The 6369-nt window shown below is 36.5% G+C and overlaps 1 long non-coding RNA gene across 1 annotated transcript; it reads left to right on the top strand.

Annotated features, from left to right (window-relative positions):
- Positions 1–428: 428 nt before the first annotated feature.
- On the top strand, positions 429–2612 carry LOC131233367 (uncharacterized). The gene is made up of 4 exons (XR_009165212.1): positions 429–596; positions 712–858; positions 1170–1241; positions 2237–2612. It is a non-coding gene; the product is annotated as an uncharacterized LOC131233367 (long non-coding RNA).
- The last annotated feature ends 3757 nt before the right edge of the window (positions 2613–6369 follow it).

Here is a 6369-nt window from a genome sequence, read left to right as displayed (position 1 = left end):
TTGAGGCTAAAAGTTTATTATTTCGCCTCGGTTGTTAAGAACCGAATCTAAAAGTTTATCATTTCTAAAAGTCCACTTTTTGGCCTCAGTTATAAGCAACTTAGGCTTTTAGCTGAGTTAGTAAGCAACTAAGGTTAAAAGTCCACTTTTTAGCCTCAGTTGTTAGGAAATTGAGGTTTTTAATGATGGACATTCAATCAATACTGTTTTCCAGTGGTGTAGTCCACATTAGTTTTATATCTACCTCATTTTTTGTATCCAGCGGTAAAATGTTCTTTAAAAATGAATTAACAGTGTGGATAAAATAAATACATCATGATGGGCGCACAGAGCACCAACCACTAGCCACCTGGCTAGTGGCAGCGTCACTCGCCAAACAGCATCCCTTTGGTAGATAACTGACCCACAGCCATAATACCCTATTCATCTCAGACTTCATTTGCAACAGAGAGCATTTGCAGTAGAGAGAGAGCGAGAGAGAGCGAATGACGACGATCAAGGTCGTTTTGAGAGAGAGAGAGAGAGAGCAAATGGTGGCGATAAATGTCATTAAAGCTAGGCAGATCTTCGATAGCCGTGGAAATCGAAACGTCGAGGTGATTTTTTTTCCTGTTTCTTTCAACTAATGATTTGCTATTCTCATGTCTAAGTTTTCTTTCAACCAACTTTTCTTTTGTGGCTGTCATGAATGTTTTAATGGGTGGCTTCCAGTGTTACTATGACACTTCCAAGGCAACAGATGAGCTCGTTCAGAAGATACTACTAACAGGACTGGAGCCTAGAGCTGTTGATGTGTTTCTTGATTTCATTTGCTACTCAGGTGGTCCTCTACCTGACCAACTGCTCACCCAAGTTAAGGTTAGGCATCATCCCACATGATGTCAAATTCTATTTCTTTTAGCTTTTCGGTTCCTCCAATTCATGAAGCTGGTATGCATTTCTATGTATTTTTTTCTTCTTTCTTTCAAGTCAAGGTTTATGTGTTATTTTGTTGATATAATTTAGAAATTTTCTGCATCAGTATGCAATCATTTTTCAAAGCTTTTTCTTTTATCAGATGTTATCAGTTGTTCTTTATCTTTATTCAATTTCTTTAGTGTTATTCAATTTTTGCTCATGCCTCATCTTGAAATAAGGTTTTTCTAATGGAGTTATTTTGTTATAACCAGGGAGTTCATGTTTCAGAGGACTTTGTTGCCAAGCAATTGAGGTCCATACTTTCTGATATGTAGGTTGATGTGGTAAGTGACAAGCACTCAAAAGCAAGTTATGATTGGATGGCTCTTCAAGCTACATCCCATATCCAATACCATATTATCTTTGTTGGATTTATCTCAATGCAATCCCACCTTTGCTCTACAACTCTCAACACAATACTTGTAAAAAAAAATTATTTTTTCTATTTTTGGTTTTGGCATCTAATACAGATATACGAATCTACAGATCTAAAAGGATTTTAAAATCTTAAAGTTTTTTGTTATATACAATTTACTGTAAATAGTGCCAGCTGAGCAACATAGAACAACTCATAAATTGAACCAGTTTTTTTTCTTTTTTCTTTTTTTTCTTTTTTGTTTTGCAAGTTTGAGAGCTATCTTTGTAGATAAGCAATTGTATCATAATTCAGGTACAAACATATGATATCTAGTTCTATCTGTGGAACACGCATCTTTAAACTGGGTTTGTTTAAACCAATACCCACAATCTATAAGGTTACAGGTATGTATACAACTTTTCAGGAAAGATGCAGTTTTAGTAGTATAAAATTCTAGATATTCTCGTTTCTTCTTCATAGAGGAGCTTTAGAGAAATTTGTTGTTACCAACTTAGAAATAGATAGCGGAGACAAATTATCCTTCTCATCTCCAGGTCAATTTGTTTCTTAAAACATAATCTCCTTCAATGTTTGATAAGGATCCTTATGTGATGGTTTTATTAAGAAAACATAATTCATTTGCAGCTGAAACATTTATATGCTGAGGGTAAATTAAAATCCCTCATCAAGTACCTATAGTATTCAAGAATTTAAACTTAACATTTTTCAATGATTGATGGTGCAGTCATTTGAAAAATTATATCTGTGTTGATTGTTTATTTTTTGTTTCCAATCAGTTACTTTCACAATGAAGAATTTTAAGTAAATCTTTAGCTATACAAAATGTTTTATCTATGACTTCTTTCCAACTGCATAACTACGATGGATCTCATTTCTAAATTATTTCCTTTTTTGTTTTAGGTTGCAGTCAAACATGACATTGAGCATGCAATAAGAAAATAGATTGAAGCAAATGGGTGCGATGGTGAGGAACATTTGTTTGTAACTAGAAAGACTGGATATGAATGAGCAGAGGGAAATGTTAGCAAAGATTGCAGTGGGGAAAATGTCTATAGAGTAGTTATCTGATCTGCTCTCAAGATCTGCAGCACAAGGCACCTCTCAAACTTGCATGGAAAGCAACAGGAAGTAGAACTTTACTTAGTGTTATTTGTGTCTATTTTTTTAGTTTAAATAAACGGTTAACTATTTGTTGGTATTGTGTTTTTATGCCTAGTGTTATTTGTGCCTGTAGTATTTTAAAATTTTTAAATCGAGGGTTAACTGCTATGTTGGAATTGTATTTTTATGATTGTTTTAAAACAAATATTTAAAAATAAAATTAAACATTTTTAACCACAGTTTGTAAATGAAGCTAAATCTAAAATTTAGCTTCGGTTATCCAAACCGAGGCCGCACCCTTGTGGCTAAAGGCTTTAGCCTCAGTTGTTGAGAACCGAGATTAAAAATAGATTTAGCTTCATTTGAAGGCAACAAAGGTTAAAATTTGGATTTAGCCTCGTTTTCACACAACCGAAGCTAGAAAAGCAAGTTTAACTTCAATTGAAGAACCAAGGCTATAAAACCTTTTTAGCCTTGGTTTCTAAAACTGAGGCTAAGGCTTTAGCCACAGGGGTTGTAGCCTCAGTTTGGGTAATTGAGGCAAAATCGAGACTAAAGGCTTTAGCCATTGGGGTTGCAGCCTCAGTTTGAAAAAAACTTTAGAATTATTTATAATTCTATGTCGAGGAGCTCGCCTGTGAAAACACTAGGCTCAACACATGATTGTATTGATTTGGGGTGAAAATAAGTAAAAGAAATAGGATCTGACTTTTTTTTAACACATGCAAACACCGCCACACACTCACGCCATAGTGGGATTTCAGTGGGATTTCACCACATATGGGTACTCAAACCCTTGACCAGGTGTTGAAACTCCTAAGAGTCTACCACTCGAGCAAGAGCAAGGACCCATAAGATCTGACTTAATTTGGTCCCATAGATCCTTTCTACTTGGTACTGATGTCACAAGCTATTTCAAGCCAAGGAAAAGGTGTATCTACTTTGGTTAACATCCACCATAAGGCCTCTCCTCTAGCACATCACCTTCTCTTCAATTTTTTTTTCTTTGAGAGTAAATTTTTCTAAGACATCATTAGATTTTTTTTTCTTTTCTTTTTGTTAATTTTATAGAATTTGTCTGTAACCTATTCATTCGTAAACACAAGCCATGGAGGGGGGGAGAATATGCATTGTTCATTTAAGGCATTCCACTTTCACCCCTTTGCATGATCATTATCCAGTTAAATGACATAGATCTTGCACAGACACTCTGTGTTAGCATGTGTTAACTATCTATCCACGTCCACTAGCACAACTTTCTCATTATCTTGGTGGAAAGCTTCCTTGCATAGTCCAACTTGTGGAGGAAAAAAAAAGCATCCAAATAAAAACATGATTATAATACAAGTAGACATGCTCCAATATGTTGGTTTGCATCACATCATCATCGTTGCAACCGTAAAATTCAATATGAAAGATACAAACATATTGTGGCCCCAAATAGGGGCATCCAAAAAAATCCCATCAGCCAACAAAAATCATCCCAAAATTGTGATGCCAAAAAGACCCTGTAGACATCCCACTTAGAAAAAAAACTAAAAAATGACTATTGACATCATTGTTGGACCAGATAGGGACCAAATAGTGCAGATCCATGGCTCAAAACACGACTTGAAGAAAACCGTTTGCCCAGATTAAGCCATGCCCGAAGTCAGCTAAAAAATCAGCTCATTCTATGGCCGATTTTTCTTAAAACTAACCATAGAATGGCTGGATTTGGGGACCACCTTGGAATGGACAGCTTGAATCAAAATATAATGCCCTGGTTCCCAAAACCTGAGTATGCTACTCGTTTTTTGAAAACCCGAATGTTAATGTTCAAAGATAGCCCAAATTTAACGTATATTTTTCTTTTCTTTTCTTTATCAGAGTTAGCATATTAGCACAATAAAAATAAATTAAGTATAAAGGGAAGTCCAAATATATATAACAAAATATGCGAGTGGTTGCCCGAAGGGTTATACAAACCAATGTCCTAAGTCTTTACAAATTTAGCATAAATGAAATCTACAATCTATAGTCGCAAGGTCATCTGGTTCCTCATATTCCACATGAACACCAACATGCACATCATCTACATCTCCTGCACACTAAACATGGTTTGATAACGTCAATGGTAATCCCAGTGAGGTATAACCCCCAAGATTTATCAAAACATTATAATAGTTAAGCATAGTTATCAAGAACAGTCTATAATGAATATTTTATAATGACCATCATAGTAATAAGATAGATTTAGATAGAGTTCATCAGACACGCATACATTAAATAAATTTCACAAAAATATTCTTGTTTAAATGCATGGATACATGAATACACATCAACTAGGGATACTCGTCCAATTAGCTTTTGGGTAAAGCCCATGTATGTGGCGAGTCACCAGCGAAAGTACATCCCGTACATGAATAGTGACCAAGCGATGCAGGGGAGGACGTTAGGTCAAGCACCATCTTCCTCAAGAGGATAACTATTCCGAATCCACGGAACTTCTCTAGACTCCTCACAGAGACTTCTCGAATCCACGAGGAAAGAAAGCAAGAAAATATAAATAAATTCTAATAAATTTGAAATTGATTAATGAATGGAAAAAAAATGAGTTCACAACCCTTTAAATAGGGATACTAAGCAATGGCAGATAAATCATAATCAAACTACGACTAAAACTCCTAGAATTTGCGACTTACTATAAATAGTAAACCGACTATTTATAGACGATCGTGATGTCTACTAGTGGGCAAGGTTTTCGACCAAAAATAGTAATTGTCCTATTTGGCTTCACCAAGTTATTCTCCTAATTTTTCTAAGCTCTTTTCGCGTAGGGCGCAACTCCTAAAGCCCAACAGATGAAGAGTTATAATCAAATTAAAACTTACTATTTATAGTAAAAACGGAATTAAATGATGGAAACAACCGTCGATCTGGCGGTATTTCACAAATCCAGCTTGTGCAACCTGACATAGCAAGTTGGTTGGCTAAATTAGCTCCTTCTACCCCAAAATCATATATTTTACGTTCGATAACTCATTTCGGATTGCGAGATACGCCAGATATAAGGTCCGACGGTCCAAATCACTTCTGTCATCGACCAGGCATTTTTTTATCCATCTTGGCCATGTAACTATCCGTGACCCTCTCTACATCAGTCTCCTCCACTTTAAAAGAACTCATCCTTGAGTTCTCGTCTTGCTTTAATTCATGATACTTGGTCAGGTCCGCTACGTTAAAAGTCCATGAGATCACCATGTCATCTGGAAGATCAACAAAGTAAGCATTGTCATTGATCTTTTGGATGATTGGCACCGGTCTAATCTCCTTATTTTTCAACTTGTTGTACGTTTTGGTCAAAAATCTTTCTTTGCGCAGATGGACCACTACTTGGTCACTCACCTCGAAAACTTTTTGTCGCCGATGCTTGTCCGCTTGCTCCTTGTACTTTTTATTCGAGTAACTTGGTCTATACCTATACATGATTGCCTATAATCCTGTTTGTCATATGTTCTATTGCGATGCTCATGCCTAGAAGCTTCGGCAGAGAGACCAAGTCAAGTGTGTGGCGAGGTACTCGTCTGTAAATAACTTGGAACAGAAATTTTCCTACTGAGCGGCTCACCATGTTGTTGAACGTAAACTCCGCTTGAGACAAGAACAATACCCACTGCTTCAGTTTTTCTCCTGAAATACATCGAAGGAGGTTTCCCAACGTGCGATTCACAACCTCGGTCTACCCGCCAATCTATGGGTGGTAGGTGCTACTGAACTGAAGTTGTGTATCGAATCGAGTCCACAAAGTTCGCCAAAAGTGGCTAATGAACTTCGTGTCATGATCAAAAGTAATAGTCTTGGGAACCCCGTGTAGCCACACAACTTCTCTAAAAAATAAATTCATCACGTGTGTTGCATCGAGAGTCTTCTTGCATGGATAAAGTGCACCA

This window comes from Magnolia sinica, chromosome 18, assembly GCF_029962835.1.
Source record: "Magnolia sinica isolate HGM2019 chromosome 18, MsV1, whole genome shotgun sequence".
Taxonomy (NCBI): domain Eukaryota; kingdom Viridiplantae; phylum Streptophyta; class Magnoliopsida; order Magnoliales; family Magnoliaceae; genus Magnolia; species Magnolia sinica.
This window is presented reverse-complemented; position numbering and strand designations above follow the sequence as displayed.